This window comes from Lactuca saligna, chromosome 8, assembly GCF_052625555.1.
Source record: "Lactuca saligna cultivar CGN05327 chromosome 8, ASM5262555v1, whole genome shotgun sequence".
NCBI lineage: Eukaryota > Viridiplantae > Streptophyta > Magnoliopsida > Asterales > Asteraceae > Lactuca > Lactuca saligna.
Window position 1 is genome coordinate 143,095,414 of NC_136424.1, and position 20,247 is coordinate 143,115,660.

Genomic DNA, 20,247 nt, shown 5'->3' on the forward strand with positions numbered 1-20,247 from the left:
CGATAATAGGTTCTCTTATTCTTGTGAAAGCTAAGTTAGTAGAAAAAAGAAAGCTTCTAATGACAAAGCAAGTAGGAGGTGCATGGAACTTGAAGCAGCTCAAGAACCATAACCTTACATAGTAATAGTTGCTACTAGTTTTAACAAAGATTATTAAACTTGAATAATCGCTATTCACAAACACAAATTGTCCGCATTAGTGGTAGAAATCATTTATGACTTGAGAAATGTGGAATCTCCCATTGATGAGATTTCATTAATGGTTTCTGGAAAATCCATCAAATACCAAAATGTTGTATCAGATCTCGAATCTAATAAATGACTTAGAGTTATGATCGTGTGATGTAATCCATGTATGAGAATCAAGTATCGGCTTAATTAAAATTTCTCACTATAACAAGGCTAGAAAGAGTAAATGATTCTTCTAGAAAGAATAAATTGCATCGATAACCATACACATTTAAAGCACAACTTGTAGTAAAAGTGTTTTCGCATACTCATGTTATTGACTATGGTCCTCATCATACTCATGACATTGACTGTGATCAAACCTTTTTCACAAGTTGTTATGATCAGATCAACAAGAATACTATTTACTATAGATTAATATTCTAAATATGAGATATAGTAAATATATTTCAAGAGAGACCGCTTTTTCTAATAGACATCTACTGGAAGATATTGATATAGATTAGCCTAGAGGTTTTCATAATCCATGTTGTCCTAAAAAAATTGTGGAGCTTGAGATCCACTTTGTGGATATAAAGCAAACATCTCAATGTTACAATCATCATTTTATGTAAAACACAAGGTATGTTTTTATATCAAAATGAATAGATCATGTGTGTTTGCTAAGAACTAGTGGAGCATAGTGAAATTCATAATCTTGTATGAATGAGATATACTTAATTATTTGAAATGACATTATCAAGGTCATTTTCACATTGACTCGGAAAGTATTTCTAAAATGAAAGTATTAGGAAAGAGAAGATACATTCTTGTAATGTGAAATCTATAAGGGATAGATAAAATGAATGTTAAAGGTTTCATGTCCTTTGTAACATCCCAAATTTCGAGTCCAAAAATTTCTTTCAAAAACATTACTAATTCATAGCGTTAAATCATTCAAACATACAAAAATGGTTTATATGACAAATCATAGTTTCATTTCCAAAACACTTGTTTAATTATTAGAGTAAACATCCTAGGCTAACTTGCCATGGTGTGTGCACTGCAACCCTCCCGAGCTCCTCTTCTGAAAACTGTATACCTGAAACCAAAAACTGAAAACCATAAGCACGAAGCTTAGTGAGTTCCCCAACCTACTGTATACCATACATATCTACTGATCCATACATCCTATACATAACACCAAGCACATAACCACATACTGGGCTCCCGCCCGCTGCATTGGGCCTTGCCCGCTATCGGACCCCGTCCACCACTAGGCCTCGCCTGGCTTCAAGCCCCACTCGACATACATATCTGTTTTCCTTAGGCTCTGCCTGTCTCTGGGCCCCGCCCGCTAACATATACTAGCATACAACAATATCACAACACTTAACTAACATGCTCTACTGGATTAATGTACTAAGGCCTCACCTATCTTGGGCCTCACCCCCTGTCCTACTACCGATGAAGCATGGAACCCTGTCCACGCTCCTACTGACAATGAGATACGCGCCCAACCGAGACTCACTCTTTTCCTTACTTGGGCCTTGCCCCTACTCTACTTCTAATAAGGTATGGATCACCATCCACACTCTACTATTGGTGAGATACGGACGTCGCCCACACTCACCTCTGTACCAGGCACATACATGTATCACACAGACAACAAGTATAACTATCATACAAACCATTCCTTGGGCACCTGCCCGCTAACATTGGACCTGAGTCCCGACTGTCATACTAGCATACTGTGCCTAGGGCTAACCCCCGGGTCTTCCTACTCATAACTACATGGGTCGACATTGTGGCCGTAGACCCATTCACACAAAGGGAAACTCACCTGCACTACTGAACTTTGCTGATAACCCTCTGGCTGCTGTCCGACAACTCTCCGAACCGTTGCTCCACTAGCTCCCCGATCTACTAATACCAATATAACACTTAGCTCCAAACCGAACTCTAGAGGTCAAACTAAGTCAACTCTGGTTAAAGTCAAAGTCTTAGTCAAAGTTAACCTTCTAGTTGACTCAACTCGCCGAGTTCTTAAACTCAGAAACTCTCAAAATACTACTCAACTCGCTTAGTCACCCCAAGACTCATCGAGTTCAACGATCTCTGAGTCCCATCCTGTCCAACTCACTGAGTCACCACTCAACACATTGATCTACATTTTAACCAGAAAAGGTTGAGGTTTTGCGACCAGACTCACCGAGTCCAAGAACAGACTCGCCGAGTTCAAGGCAATCTTCAACAGACTCGCCGAGTTGTTCTTCAACTCGCCGAGTCCATGCTCATGTTCATATAACTTGCCGCGCACACCCATGTGACTCGCCGAGTCTAATCAGATCTCAATCTATATTATGGCTTTTCGAGCCATGCAGGGGATCCAACCCAATGATCCACTCTTCTAAAGAATAACCCCCACGTAAAGTTGAAAACTTTACGTGAAACCAAGGAGCTAAAAGCCCAAAACACTATAGGGATAGGGTTTAAGACAAAGGGGCTTCACCACTAACTCATTGACTGTTGCGTTAAGACATTCTGGACCATCACAACCCTAGATCTGAAGTAGAAACCTCAGATCTAAGCCCCAAACCCAAAATAGATCTCAATCTTACCAAAATAGCCCCAAAGTCTCCTTCAATAATAGATCTAGATGCAAAAAGGGTGAAGGTAACAACTTATTACCTCCAAGATGACCTCCCACTGAAGAATAATCCAAATCTTTGTAAGTCCCCTTGATCCAAGCTTCTTGATCTTCAAGATCTCTTCACAAAAACCACTTATTTAAGCTCCAAATTGCTTCGAAGGACTCTCAATCACAATTTATGGTTTCTGGATCTCAAAAGGGTGGTAAAGAGGCTGGGGAAGGGATGTAATGTTCTTTAAATAGAGAACAACCCCCGGGATTAGGGTTTTTTCTCGCCAGACCAGAATCGCCGAGTCCAATAGCCGACTCCCAGAGTCGGTCACTTACTCTATGCCCCGGATCCCGCTCCTACTTGTCGAGTTCCTCCCTGGATTCGATGAGTTGACTCTTGACTTAGATCTTTTCCTTTGTTTTCTTGGTCTTTCTGATTCTGGGTGTTACAACTCTCCCCCACTTAAACTAGACTTCGTCCTTAAAGTCCGCTATGACCATCTGATCTGCAATCCGCTCACATCACCCATGACTGATGAATATAACTCCGGCCGATCACTTCCATGGACCTTCTGTCCGGTCACTTAGAATAAAACTAGTCCTTGTAGATATCAATCCTCAAGTGCACTCTAATCCCGCCAATCCTGAGCACACAACTCACTCAACTGATAATCCTTCCGGTACTCCCTGAGTACTTATGTTGGACACCCTAGGGGTTCACCCCTTATTCCTTGCGTGTTTACTGGCCTTCGCAAGGAAACTTTCCATAACTAATCATTTAATCCATCACTATGAAGGACCTACCCTTCGCGGTACCCATTACTCCAATCACTCCCAATGCTGGTCCCTAGTGCCGATACATACTGAATACTTCTTACTACTATAACTTAGTGCTGAGGACCCATCCCAATGAATGGATCAGATAATCCTTCGAGTAAAAGATTCATCCCTGCAATGGTTAGACTCATACGAGAGCTGCACAACAGGGTCAAATCCTTCCCTCTGAGATTATTTAACCAAGTTGCAAGAGGCGTAGCACTCCTCGGTCAACCAACTGTCTCATACCATACTTCTCTTATCATTAACACCTTTAACTGTAAATTCTGTTGTCCCTTCTCTACCTTCTGGATGAACTGAGACCACCCTTGTCACAACTAATCTGCAAATATCTAGGTTACCAGACTTCCACCGGTTACTACATCCATCACAATCTCTTAGTCGCTCCCAACGAGTTCTGGAGAAACTTTGGCTATCTAAGTTGCTCTATATACTCTGCCACTTTCATGCCACAAGTCCTGGGATCCTCGATCCCCTATCTTGACTCTAAGGTCCCTACTAGGTCCCACCTATTCTGTTATAATCTCATGGGCCTCGCCCACGGGTCTCACCCGACTATATCCTAGAGCGGTCCTCTCCTCTAGTCTCACCTGCTAGCTACTATTGCACGGGCCTCGCCCACGGGTCTCACCCAACCCATACTACTAAGCAACCCTGCTCCTAGGTCTCACCTATACTATTGCTAACATACGGGCATCGCCTACGGGTCCTACCCAACTACACACTAGAGTGACCTCACCTAACAAGGCCTATGCAGGCCAACTCCATACTAAACCTCAACGACTTAGCCTTTCCTGATCCCCATCATGCTGACTAGGAGATACAGGCCTCCGCCCACACTCCGAGAACTAAAATGCTAATGATCGCTACGGCCTACCCACAATCTTACGACACTTTCCTCACGACTTGCTGCTGGGGAATGTTGCGGCTACCCCACCATCTTATATCCTGCCTAAACTTGCACCTGGAGAAGGCTCTGCGACCTGGTTGAACCAGTCACCTGCTACAAATGAATACACAAACTCAAGGTTGGGAAGTTTCTCCAACTCCCAACTAACCTGATCCTTCATCCAAACAGCCACCTGAGCTGCTTCCATCCTTATCAAGACTACGAAACCACCCCAGTCTTGTACATAATTCTATCATGGGCCACACAGATGGCTTTCCCCCACTTCGACTTGACTAGCTCCTCACAACTCACAGCTCAGAAGAATTTCCAATTCTTCCTACCATCCACTGGTCACTTTGCTGAAAACCCGACTTACCACAACTGGGGATCTAACCGATCCATTTCCAATCGACACCTTCCCGAATTAGCAAGGCACTACTAAGCCCCTCACAGACATGCTATAAATGATGCATCCTAAGTAATCCACTCTAAAGGAGATGACCCCCAACTATCATTCTAACATTCAAGGTATGAAGATGGCATATAAATCAATCACCAGCAGGCCGCAAAATCCGAAGTATCATTATCAATACCGATGCAAAATCATAACAATAAGACCATATCATAAGCTGATAGAGAAATGAAAGAAGATATGTACCAGACACATCGGGCTGCTCACACCTCAGCTGAAACCAACTAATATGCCCTGCTCCTCGCTGCAGGCGTCTCTACCGAACCTGACGACCGTCGGTGATCCTCATGGTTGTAGGGGCAGGTGCCACCACCTATCCTGCTGGAGGCAAACTCGGACATTGGGCCTTCTTGTGGCCCCTCTGACTGCAATGGAAACATAATAGGTCTGATCCCTGGGTGGTGGTAGCAGTACAATCTCTGCTGAAATGACCAATCCGACCGCACTTGAAGCAACCAGAATCACCACCGCTGCCACTCCTACACGCACCCTCGTGCATCCTTCCGCACTTGCCACAGCGGCCCCGGTCCTGATGACCTCTCAATCTAGAGTCTGATGTCTTGGGCCTATTTCCCGATCCCGTAGATACCTGAACCTCCTCCGGCTTCCTCTTCCTGAGGTGTTCTACATCGATCTCCCTTTCCCTGGCCTGAGCAATCATATCCTCCAGCATCTTGCAGCTGGACCGACTCACAAACTCTCTGATGTCATCTCTCAGCATATTGTGATATCGAGCCTTATTCATCTCCTCATCCGCGACATACTGCGGAACAAGAAGAGCCCTCTCCCTGAACTTGTTGGTGATCTCAGGCACCGTCTCGGTCGTCTGTTGTAGATCCTAGAACTCCAGGGCTAACTATTGCACCTCAATAATTGGTGAAAACTCTACCTTGAACCTAGCCGAGAAATCACTACATGTCATCGCGTCCAACGCAACATCATCCCCGATAGCATGACCAACTTCCTCCCACCAATCCCGTGCTCTGACCTTTAGAAGACAGGAGGTGAGTCGAACCCTATCCCCCTCGGGACACCGGCTAGAATGAAAAGTGTTGGCTACATCAGCCAACCATCTGCCACTAGCAATAGGGTCCCTAGCCCCATGATAATCTGGAGCTCCACAAGCCCTGAACTCCCGGAAAGTCAAAGTACGCGCTCCCAACATAGCCATCAACTCTGTGCGAAAGGATCCAAGCCTCTCATCCAAAATCTCCAGGTTGCCCTCCTTGACCGTGCCAAAGATCACAGGAGTCTGGTCAAGAATACCGCGCATAATCTCAGCTGATACAAACTCTCTCATCTGATCCTCGAGCTGCTCGATGCCTGAACCTGAGCCTGACCCCGCTCTGACACCTGATCCATCCATTGGTCCATCTTACGATGTCTTCATACTGAAAACATGCCATAACAATCATCAAAATACATATCACTGCTGAGGGACCTCACATGCACTGTATGTTCCCTGGTTTTGTCTCGGCCCTTCTTGAATCGAGTACAGATCCTCTACTTTTAGTAGTACGGACCCATACTACCTTCCACATCTATCCGTACTTTCCTCAAGAGTTTCCTCAAATCCACCAAGTCCCTTGTACGACTACCACTGCTCCCAGCACTAAACTCATCCTAGGCCTATCCTAGGGAAACCTCCGACCCAACCAGTCCTCAGCTATTGAAGGCTTCCTCGTAATTCCAATCCGCCATTACCTGAATACCATCGCATGTGACGAGGCTCAGATAATCCTTCAAGTAAAGGACTCGTCCCTATAACGGTTAGACTCAAGCGAAAGCTGCGCATTAGGGTCAAATCCAAAACTCTGAGATTATTCAACCCTGATCACATGTGACTTAACGTATTCATCTAATAGCTAACTCCCATCACTCAGAATCCCACGAACCACAAAGCAAGCAACATTCAGACCAAAGGGAAATCTAACCAGAACATAATTAAGCAGTTCTATCAAAATACAACAATATGTACCAGCATGCAATATTAGCTCACATAATCAGGCATAACCTAAACATGCTATCCTACCACTGATTTCATGCACCACACCCTTTTCTCTTTTCAAAGTTCCTTTTGCTTTTTCTAAAACCCTTTTCTTTCTTCAAAATCCTTTTATAAATATGGTTTTTCTTTTGGAAAAATTTTATACCACTTCTTCATTTTGAGTTCAGACACACCTGAGAGTGTGCCCGAATCCCTCAAACCAAGGCTCTGATACCAACTTATAACATCCTAAATTTCGAGTCCAAAAATTTCTTTTTAAAACATTACTAATTCATATCGTTAAGTCATTCAAACATACAGAAAGGGTTTATATGAAAAATCATAGATTCATTTCCAAAACACTTGTTTAATTATAAGAGTAAACATCCCAGGCTAACTTGCCATGGTGTGTGCACTGCAACCCTCCTGAGCTCCTCTTCTGAAAACTGAATACCTGAAACCAAAACTGAAAACCGTAAGCACGAAGCTTAGTGATTTCCTCAACCTACCGCATGCGATACATATATACTTATCCATACATGCCACACATAATACTGAGCACATAACCACATACTAGGCTCCTGCTCGCTGCATTGGGCCTCGCCCGCTATCAGTCCCCGTCCGCCACCAGGCCCCGCTTGGCTTCGTGCCCCGCTCGGCGTACAAATATGTTTTCCTTAGGGCCCGCCTGTCTCCGGGCCCCGCCCACTAACATATACTAGTACAAAATCATATCACAACACCTAACTAACATGCTCTACTAGATTACTGTACTAAGGCCTCATGTATCTTGGGCCTCGCCCCCTGTCCTACTAATGATGAATAATGGAACCCCATCCACGCTACTATTGACAGTGAGATACGGGCCCAACCCACACTCACTCTTTTCCTAACTTGGGCCCGCCCCTGCTCTACTGCTAATGAGGTATGGAACACCGTCCACCCTCTGCTATTGTTGAGATAAGGGACCTCGCCCACACTCACCTCCCTACCAGGAAAATACATGTATCACACAGACAACAAGTATAACTATCATACAAACCATTCCTTGGGCACCCGCCCGCTAACATTGGACCTTAGTCCCGAATGTCATACTAGCATACTGTGCGTAGGGCTAACCCCCAAGTCTTCCTACTCCTAAATACATGGTCCGACATTATGGCCATAGACCCATTCACACAAAGGGAAACTCACCTGCACTACTGAACTTTGCTGATAACCCTCTGGTTGCTGTCCGACAACTCTCCGAACCGCTGCTCCACTAGCTCCCCGAGCTACTAATACCAATATAACAGTTAGCTCCAAATTGAACTCTCGAAGTCAAACTAAGTCAACTATGGTCAAATTCAAAGTCCTGGTCAAACTCAACCTTCCAGTTGACTTGACTCATCGAGTTCTTAAACTCAGAAACTCTCAAAATACTACTCAACTCGCCGAGTCACCCCAAGACTCGTCGAGTTCAACGATCTCTGAGTCCCATCCTGTCCAACTCACTAAGTCACCACTCAACCCACTGATATGCATCTTAACCGGAAAAGGTTGAGGTTCTGTGACCAGACTCACCGAGTCCAAGAACAAACTCGTCGAGTCAAAGGCAATCTTCAACAGACTCACCGAGTTGTTCTTCAACTCGCCGAGTCCATTCTCATGTTCATACAACTCACCGAGTACACCCATGTGACTCGCTGAGTCTATTCAGCTCTCAATCCGTACAGTCGCTTTTCGAGCCATGCATGGGCTCTAACCCATAGATCCACTCTTCTAAAGTCTAACCCCATGTAAAGTTGCAAACTTTATGTGAAACCAAGGAGCTAAAAGCCCAAAACAGTCAAGGGCTAAGGTTTAAGACAAAGGGGCTTCACCATTAACTCATTGATTGCTGCTTTAAGACATTCTGGACCTTCACAACCCTAGATCTGAAGTAGCAACCTCAGATCTAAGCCCCAAATCCGAAATAGATCTCAATCTTACCAAAATATCCCCAAAGTCTCATTCAAGAATAGATCTATATGCAAAAAGGGTGAAGGTAACAACTTATTACCTTCAAGATGACCTCCCACTAAAGAATAGTCCAAATCTCTGTAAGCCCCCTTGATCCGAGCTTCTTGATCTTCAAGATCTCTTCACAAAAACCACTTATCTAAGCTCCAAATTGCTTTGAAGGACTCTCACTCACGATTTAGGGTTTCTGGATCTAAAAAGGGTGGTAAAGAGGCTAGGGAAGGGATGTAATGTTTTTTAAATAGGGCACAACCCCCCGAGATTAGGGTTTTTTTCTCGTCAAACCAGACTCGCTGAGTCCAATAGTCGACTCGCCGATTCGGTCACTTACTCTATGCCCTGGATCCCGCTCCGACTCGTCGAGTTCCTCCCTGGGCTCGACAAGTTAACTCTTGACTTAGATCCTTTCCTTTCTTTTCTTGGTCTTTCTGATTATGGGTGTTACATCCTTACACATATTTTGGCAATATCTTGAAAGAAATCAAGACATAAGATTCTTTTGGAGAATGCTTGGCATTGTCGTATGGCACCATTTTGAGCTAGCCTCAAAAGTAAATAACTCACAGGATTGAACTAGATGAAATTATTTATATTCTATTTTCTTGGCAAAAGAATTCATCATTTACGCCATATTATGCATAGGACATGGTATTTGATCATGTTGTAAGCATGTCATAGGATACTAATTGAATACATGGTTAAGTCACTGGATGATCAAGAGAGCATTCTAAGAGTACTTTAGAAGAACTAAGAGAATGTATGTGAGACAATCAGTTTAGAAAGGATCTTTATGGAAAAAGTTACACAAGACGTTAATTTCTAAACATATATATAATGATTATGAATTATAATTGGATTTTGACTTCATTATGGAATCAATAGTAAGTCTAGTTGGAATGAGGTTCAAGCAAAACATAATGACACAATCTACTACAAAATAAGAATACACTACGTGAGAAGTTGAATTCAAATATGGTTGGATGAATGAGATCATTGAAAAATTATGTTGATCTCTGCCATTCAAGAATCACATAGAAATCTTGTGACTTTGAGAGTATACTTAATTAAGCTAAGAGACTCTATTTCATGAAAGAACACCAATCATATTCTCCAAGAAATTTAACTATACTTAGAGTAAAGTTAAGTATGGAGATGATACTATTCAAAAAATTCAAGCAAATTGAATTTTGTTAGACCCATTAATAAAGTCATTCTTTTGAACTAAGTATGAATGATCACAATTCAGTTGTAAGACATTATTATTTTATAAATGGGATTTTGATTTGGATTTAGTATTTAGATATTGGAACATTATAACAACAACTATTAGATAATGTTATGATATATTGGGATATAGTCATCAGATTAATACTTGTTATGTTCTATATTAACATGTTTAATCCATGAATAATGCTATTATTCTAAAGGTTCATAGTCCGTTATAATTGTGGGAGCAATTATAAAGTAAGACTAATATGAATTGGATTAGTTGATTCTCACTAGATGAAAGTAGGCAAGTGGTTGTAACCAAGTTTGATACGTATGTGTCAGAGAACTAGTATTGAACTGATCTACATCAAGATCATCTCATGGATCACTATCATGAATGATAATTGATTAAAAGGTACTATATTTGTATCCTTAACACCTGAGATACATAGTGGGACTTAAGCGTAGTGAGTGTTGTGCTTTGATATGGTCAAATGCTGGTCCTAACCGGGCAATTATAAAAGCCATTTTCAGGTATAGTGTGAACTATGCAAGAGGCTTATGTAGTCAAGATGGGATCTGGTCCTCTTATGTCTTCAGAGTTAGACATCTAAGGCGTCTTACCAAACGTTGAAAACCTAATAAGATTGATAACAATCCGTATCTCATGTTCAACAAGATGTCTGTAGCAAAGGGATAACTGATAAACTTATCTTATACACCAATTGTGGCTTTAGGCTTCTAGGAAGTGGGAGTTGATAGAATGGCACAAATTCGTATATTGTTGGGGGGGGGGGGGGAGTGAAATGCTGCGAGATGTTCACCACTGTTTATATCAGTCTAATATGAATCTTACACAAGTAGGAGATTGAAAGATCTTGTATGCTCAAGAATCATATTAAAGTGATATTACTAATTAACATATGATACTAATGGGTCACACTAATAAATTGATATAATTGATTATTTATTAGAAATTGGTTTTAATAAATGTTCAATAAACTCTTATAACTAATTGGAAATTATTTATTTCATGGAAATATTAATTTTCATTAGCAAGTAACATAATATATATCATATGGTATGATTTATTAAGTCATGTACATTATTTTGGACTAGAAAGACTCTTTTGGCTTTTAGCTAAAATTTAAAGTTTATATCTTATAAAGAGTTATGAGAATTTTATAAACTACTCTTCTCTTTTATTTATAAAAAAAAAAAAAGATGAGCTAGTTTATAAGAAACAAGACATGCTCTTTTACATATAATAAGAGAAAGTAAGCATGACTTAAAAGACATGGGAGACATGTAGGCTTTAGGATATAGAGTGCTTAAGGTGTTAAGAACCCTTGGGTAATGATATAGCTTTATGAAGGCTTTCATCCCTTTTTTTAATCACCAAAACCGTAGCTCCCTAATACTCTTTCATATTCTCTCTTGAAAAGAAGTGTTAGAAGATTACTTGCTTGCATTTTCCTCTCTTTTAGTCATATTTGGATATGGACTTAATGGTTAAGATTTTTAAATAGCATGTACATTAAGTTGGCTTCATGTTGTTTCAAAGGTTTCACATTCTTCATCAACTTCCAAGCCTCCTTGAGGATTTAAAATGTACAAAGGTTGTTAAACACTAGTTCCTCTATGGTGCTTGTTTTTTTTTTCCAAACTATGCAACAAGATCCATGGTGGGTATAAACTATTTTATGTTATTCAAAATATAAAGTCTTCCATTGCTAAATCTTATCTTTTTGAAACTAATTTTTGAACTAAAACCCAACCCAATTTGCTTTGGGGATAGGTTGTTTTTAACGGGCTAAGTGACATTCAACTATCCAAGATTGATAAATCAGTTCGAATGGTTATTTACCGATTTATCACACTAGTTCAACACAATTTTTTAAAAAAATGTTTGGTTCTATCTGGTCTAGAAATTAACATAAAACCGGTCGTTATTGAATTGATCTAGTGTCTGGTTCCCGATCCAACTGATTCAACTGACCGGTTCGAACCGATTTTTACACATTGATTAAATTTAGATATATGACTCTAATGTTTGGTCATTTTAATGATAAATTCATTTTGTAATGTATTTTAATCAATAGTTAGTTAGTTACTATCACACCCTGAAAGCCGAAGGCGGAAAAATTTCCGGGGCGGACTCCACGTTGAGTATCAAATCCAATGCACATAGTAACTAAAGTAAACAACCATTACATTACATATAAAATTTTACATTTGTTCAAAAGTAAGTTGTACAAGTGTCATACATAGTATACATGAACAAAAGTAAGACGTGTCTTCTACACACTCCGTCTTTGCCCAAATGCATCATCGGGTACCTGTCTAATGCGGACCTGAGAATACAAGCAGTTTGAAAATCAGCATAAAGCTGGTGAGTTCATAAGCGGTTTTGTTTTGTGAACATGTACGGGTTTCCTTTTGGTTTCTGAAAATGTTACGACCCAAGAAAATCCCATATTTTCTTAAAAGTAATGTTTGGTTAACTGTTAGGTTACACGGTTCTAGTTATGTTCAACTGTGATCCCAGGAAAATCCCATATTTTCCTAATGTGAAAGATGTACACTGAAAACCTGGTTATCCTTGTAAAGTTTATGTTAGTTCACCAATCCGAAATGTAATGTAAAAGATGTACGCTGAAAATGTATTAGTTTTAACACGTTTATAAAACTAATAAATACCAAGTAAACTAGTTACATAACCTATTATTACTATAAAGTAAATCTCTGTTTTCCAAAATTGCGAGTTCCATAACCATACAATAGACTAATTAGGGTAATAAATAGTCCATCACCCTATATGAATTTCGTCACCCTTGAACCTTTCACTTTGACTGTAGCTAGCAGCCAGGTGTGGGGTAGTCAGCCCTGTATAGATCTATACACTCAAGTCACACTCCCTATCTAAGAGATTCTGGTTACGGGGGCGGTCCTCCACTCACGTATCTCTGTGGAGTGTTCACCGAGGACGTCTATCCAATTATAGGATTTACAAATTTACTAGTAATAATACTGAAAGATCAAATGACTATACTCCACTCGCGTATCTCTGTGGAGTGGTACCGAGGACAAAACCATGTTCAAATGTTATGCTTTTAACTGTTATAATGTGGGAAAAACATTTGTGAAAATATAAATACAACAATTTATAATGTATTTCACAAATAACATGATAATGTGTTCTGTAGGTTCAAACGGTTGTTTTTTATGACTGTCAGTGTTAAAAGCATATTTAATGTGAAACACAATGTATATAAAACAAGTTTTGAGTACAAGTATTACTTGTACTTTGCTTTTATCCCCCCCCCCTCTGAAAACAGTGAAAACATTGAAAATGGGTAGGGGTATGAACTCACCAGACGAGAAAACGCGATGGTTTGGATGCTATGTGATGGTTCGGGGCTTGATAACGCGTGAGGTTCCTATGTAATATGAAATGGTATACAAATGTATCTAATTAGACTTTAAACCACTAATTAGATATGATAATACACTCCAATGAGCGAAAACACTTCAAATCAAGTGTTTGGAGTCACCCGGGTGACATCTACGGACGTGTATGGCTTAGATGATGAGTTGGGACTTCAAGAGTAAACTCCTTAGGGGGTTTATGGACCTAAAGACCACACCCACATGAGTTCACGGCCGTGAACTCATAAGTGGTGTTTTGGATGCTAAATGGCCTTAAAACACTTGGGGAAATGTTGGGATAAATTTATCTAAGGCTTAGGAATGAATTTAAATCTCCAATAACACCATCAAAGGGAGTTTACGGCCCTAAACATGGAGTTTACGACCATAAGCTCCTATACCCCCTTTAATTGTTGATTTAATGGCCTTAGACTAATCACATGTGATTATAACAATTTATACAAGCCCTTGAACGAGATTTAAGCACCATATGACTTGTGTAAGTGAGTTCACGGACAGGAACTCATCCTTGGGGACTTTACGGCCGTGAACTCTCCTTTGGGTTGTTTCCATCTAGTTTAAGGCCCCTAAATCGATTGTGGTTGGTTCTAGGATTTATTCCAAGGCTAATGGTGTGTTTACATGGCTTTTAAACACTTGAAAATGAGTTTACTCTCCTTGAATGATGAGTTTACTGCCCAAGCTTGTTCTAGGGCAGTAAACTCATGTTTACTCCTCAAAAACCATGTTTAAGGTGTTCCAAGTCCGAATTGGTAAGCCATAAAGTCATATCTAAGTCCCAAAGTTGGTTTGGAAGGGTTTAAAGGCTCAAAAACCCCTTAAATGTGTGTTTACAGCCCAAGCATGTTCCAGGGCCGTAAACACATGAAAATGGTCCTAATTGATTTTTTGAACTCGGATTTGAAGGCTGAAGGTGCTATACAATGAGTTAGGGAAGTTACCTTGATGAATTTGAGCCTTAAATTGGTGTTTTTGAACCTTGAATTTGGATTGAGGAGAGAGGTTAGAAAGAGAGTCGTGAGAGAGAAAAAGCTTCAAATGGAAGCTTAATCCTCTTTAAATAGGTTCTATGTTTTGGACACGGTGGAATTCTACCCGATACCGACGTTATACGGTGCTTTTGGTCGCACCCGATTAAGTTACCGTAACCCGATATGGTCGATTCTAAAATGTTTCCGATTACTAATATGAAGTGTTAATATGAGTTCTAAACATGTTTAGACACTCATTAAGTCATAAAAGAAGTCCCAGATTCATGACTTAATTTAATGATGTAACGGAAACGGAATCGAAAACGACGAATATATAAACGAAAAAGGGTTACAATTGATGGAACGAATTTCGGGTTGTCACATTATCCCACAGTTAGAGGGAATTTCGTCCCGAAATTCAGAATTAAGATACAAATCATGGATCTGGAAAGAGATGCAGATACTTCTGTTTCATCAAGTATTCACGCTCCCAAGTGAACTCCGGTCCCCGCTTGGCATTCTAGCGAACCTTCACTATCGGGATGTGACTTTGTTTCGTTCGTTTGACCTATCGATCAATGATTTCGATCGGTTCCTCTACGGAGTTCAAGTTTTCATTGATCTCGATCTCATCTAAAGGAATCACTAGGGTTTCATCGGATAGGCACTTCTTGAGGTTTGAGACATGGAAGACGGGATGGATGTTACTAAGCTCGTGAGGTAATCGAAGTTTATAGGCAACCGGACTGATCTTGGCGAGGATCTCGAAGGGTCCAATGTACCTCGGGTTAAGTTTCCCACGGGGCAGCCTTGATACTGGTATGGTAACTGTTGTTGTATGAGAACTCGATCAAAGGCAAATGTGTGTCCGACGCCTTTCCGAAATCGATGATACATGCCCTAAGCATGACTTCCAGGGTTTGGATGGTTCTTTCACTTTGTCTGTCGGTCTGAGGGTGATAAGCCGTGCTCATGTCTAGTTTGGTTCCAAGAGCCCTCTGAAGAGACTGCCAAAATCTGGAGGTAAACCTGCTATCTCGATCAGAGATAATGGATGCAGGTACACCGTGCAGTCGAGCTACTTCTTGGATGTAGATCCATGCGAGTCTTTCCATCATAAACGATTCTTTAATTGGGATGAAGTGAGCGGATTTTGTCAAACGATCGACAATTACCCAAATGGTATCGTACCCACTCGGACACTTGGGTAACTTGGTGATGAAATCCATGGTAATCATCTCCCATTTCCACTCGGGTATCTTGGGTTGCTGGAGCAGACCCGAGGGTTTCTGGTACTCAACTTTCACCTTGGCGCAAGTCAAGCACTTGCCCACGAATGTAGCAATCTTGGCTTTCATGTTTGGCCATAAGTATGGTTTCTTGAGATCTAGGTACATCTTGTCTGAACCTGGGTGAACAGAGTATCTGGTCTTGTGTGCTTCCTCCATGACAATCTCCCTGAATCTCTGGACATTGGAATCCAGATTCGGTCCATGAAACAGTAGACTCCGTCATCTCTGATCTCAAGTTTCTTATTCATTCCCCTTAAGGCTTTGCTTGATTTGTTCTCGGGTTTGAGGGCTTCTATCTGTGCGTCTCGGATTTGCATGGATAATTGGGAATGGATAGTCATCGTCAGTGTCCTCACTTTACCGCTTGAGCTTTCCTTTCGGCTAAGGGCATCTGCTACCACATTGGCCTTGCCGGGATGGTAGCGAATCTCGCACTCATAATCGCTGAGCAACTCTACCCATCGTTGTTGCCTCATGTTTATGTCTTTCTGATTGAGGATGTGGTGTAGGCTCTTATGGTCAGCGATGATCGTACACTTGGTTCCATAGAGATAATTCCTCCAAATATTCAATGCAAAGACTATGGCTCCTAACTCCAAGTCGTGCGTGGTATAGTTGACCTCATGTGCTTTCAGCTATCTTGAGGCATAAGCAATCACTTTTCCTCTTTGGATAAGCACACAACCTAAGCCCTGATTAGACGCATCACAATAGACAACGAAGTCTTCTATCCCTTCGGGTAGGGATAGAACAGGTGCGCTACACAAGGCTTGCTTTAATGTCTGGAACGCTGATTCTTGCTTTTCACTCCAACAAAAGGGTACACCTTTCTGTGTTAGAGTGGTTAGGGGTTTGGCGATTTTTGGAAAATTTTGGATGAATCTCCGATAATAGCCGGCGAGACCCAAGAATTGACAGATTTCTATGGGTGTCTTTGGTGCCGACCAATTCTCTATCGCTTTAATCTTGGAAGGATCCACATGAATGCCCTCCTCGCTTACCACATGATCGAGGAAAGTTACTTTCCGAATCCAGAATTCACACTTGGAAAATTTTGCGTACAATTTCTTGGATCTATGGGTCTCCAACACTGATCTCAAGTGTTGCTTGTGGTCTTCTTCACTCCTGGAGTAGACAAGGATGTCATCAATGAACATGATGACGAATTTGTCTAAGAAAGGACGACACACCCGGTTCATCAGGTCTATGAACACTGCCGGTGCAATGGTTAGACCGAAGGGCATCACTACAAACTCGTAGTGTCCATACCGAGTCCTGAAGGCTGTCTTAGAAACACCACTCTCATGAACTTGTAGCTGATGGTACCCTGACCGAAGGTCTATCTTTGAGAAATACTTGCTTCCCTAGAGTTGATCGAAGAGGTCATCTATTCATGGAAGAGGATATCGGTTTTTCACGGTCAACTTGTTCAGCTTGCGGTAGTCGATACACATCCGGAAGGATCCATCTTTCTTCTTTATAAATAAAATCGGAGCTCCCCAGGGTGAGGAACTCGGTCTGATGAACCCTTTACTGAGTAACTCATTGAGTTGGCTGGATAACTCCTGCATTTCTGCTGGAGCTAGGCGATATGGACACTTGGCTACAGGGGTAGCTCCAGGAATTAGGTCAATGTGAAATTCGACCTGACATTCGGGAGGAATTCCCGGAAGGTCTTCTAGAATTACATCAGGAAAATTACAGACTTCCGGGATGCTCGTGAGGTCTTTAATTTCCTTTTTCTCGTTAATAACATGGGCTAGGAATGCTTGGCACTCCTTTCACAAGAGTTTCTGAGCTTTGATGCAGGAAATGATGTGAAGGTTGGAGCTGAGTTTTGATGGGTTTTGAGCATTCTAACACTTCCTAAGTGTACATGCAACACTAATAACCTTGGATATATGTTTGTCTAATTATCATGCAAAGTTGAATTCCAAGGTTATATTCCTATCTAGCATACATGGGGAACAATTTAATCTTGAATGAAATATAGAATAACTTACCTTGTTGTTACTTATGTTCCTTGAAACCTTGTGAGCCTAGCACCCCAAGTGTGATGCCTCAAATGCTTCACACAACTCCAAATGCTCTTGGAAAGACTTTTGAGAGAATGCACACTTCTTGAAATCGGCCTAGCCCTCTTGTTTCATATGTGTAACCAATTTTGGTGGAGAATGGGATTATTATATAGGGTTGACACATCTAGGGTTACACCATGTAAACCCTAATGTGTCATGACTCTTCATTTCCATGACCCATGGGTTTGTAACTCCCATGGAGCATCCTATGGGTGGAACCCAACTTGATAATCCATGGAGCCTCTTAGCCCACTATACAAGATAAGGATGATTTACATAATCAACCCATATATTTAATTAGTTATCTTTTGATCACTTAATTAATTCTAAATTAATTCTTGATCAAACTAATCAAATAATATTATTAATATATTAGAACTTATAATATATTAATAATCTCCAAGTGTTATTTCTCTCATTTAGTCTATCCAATTGCATGGTGCGATGCAACCCAAATGGACCATGCCGGGTCGGGTTAAGTACATACCATAAATAGTTATGGACTTAGACACCTTATCCAACAAGTTTATCGACATAGATTATGAGAGTTTGACCTGAAGGAAGGTTGAGACGAATGGCTTTTCCATAGCAAAGGATATCAGCATGATTGGGACTCAACCAATCCATGCCAATGATAACATCAAAGCTCTTAGTGGAGACTGGCATAAGATCGATGGGAAATGAATGATCGTTCAGGGTAAGGGTACAACCTATGAATACATCGTTAGTGCTTTCTTTCTCACCGTTAGCCATCTCGACGGTAAACATTTCGGTTAATGGTTGGGGGTTAGGTTTCAGATTATGTTTGAACGAATGACTAACAGAGCTTCTTTCAACACCCGAATCGAAAAGAATACTAGCATAAGAGTTGTCGAGAAGGAACATACCCGAAACAACAGTGGGATCGGCGACTGTCTCCTCCCATCCCATGGCTAGGACTCTCTCGGTATTATCAGTTATCGCCTTCTTGGGGAAGTTCCTCTTGAAATGCCTAACTTCTCCACAATTGTAGCAGGCTTGACCAACACCTGCTCCAGAAGATTGGTTGGCTGACTGGGCTGGTGCCTTACAGAATCGGACCTTGTACCCCTTCTTACTGCAATTGGTGCATGATAGTTCGCGGCAGGGGCCAGGGTTGTGGTGGTACTTGCACTTTTCACACAGAGGAAGGTTACCAGCATACCTACTGGTAGGGGTTTGGGTTGTAGATCCCATAACAGAAGCAACAGAAACGGGGGTAGTAGCAGCATGGACTGATACTGTCTGTTGTTTCTTTGAGGATCCTTGGGAAGATTGACCCTTCTTCTTCTTCTAAAATTTCCTTTTCGCACTACTCCTCTTAGTCGGTTCAGGAGTGGTGGTGGTTTCCTCAACATCATCACTGTGATCAATTAGGGTCTGGGCTAAACTCTTGGCACTGTCATACGTATCCAGCCATGGAGAAAAGACATTTCCCTTGGTTGGCTGGGTCAGCCCCCAAATAAATCATTCTGTTTTCTTACTCTCCGGGGTAACCATTCCCGAACAGAGTAGTGCCAGATCGTCAAACCTCGATATGTATGCTGCAATTTCAGAACCCTTCATCTTCAGCTTCCAGAGTTCGTGCTCTAACTTCTGTATTTCGCCTTAAGGGAAATACTCAGATAGAAGAAGTTCTTTCATGGCTTCCCAACCCATAGCATTGGCTACAGGTAGGGTCAGGGATTTGACTCGGCCGTTCCACCAAGTCAGGGCTTTGTCGCTGAAGGTACAGGCTGGGAACTTTACTTTATCGGACTCCGAACAAGCACAGATTTTGAATATGGATTCGATTTTCTCGAACCATCGAGTGAGGGAAATGACACCTCCAGTGCCATCAAAGGAAGTGGGTTTTGCGCTCATGAAATCTTTATAAGAACCCCCTTTTCGGTGTCCTTGACTATCTTCTAGATTTTGGGGCTGGGAGCTACCTCCTGAACTACTAGGGTTCCTTTGTGACATGGCAGCTGTCACTGCGGCAGTAATGGTTGTTCGAAGCATTACGAGATCAATTTGAGGAGAAGGTGGTGGCGGAGGGTCGTTGGCCTTTGAGCTCGGTCTCTTTCTTGGAGGCATCTTGATCTAATAAGATCAAGAAAGAGAGGATGATAAGTCCTCCGAATTGAATCAAGAGATATGACAGTTATATATTCCGAATAAGCGATAAAGCAGGAAAGAGTTATCAAAATAGATAATTTTATCACTAGAGGAATGAGCAAGGAACAACGCTC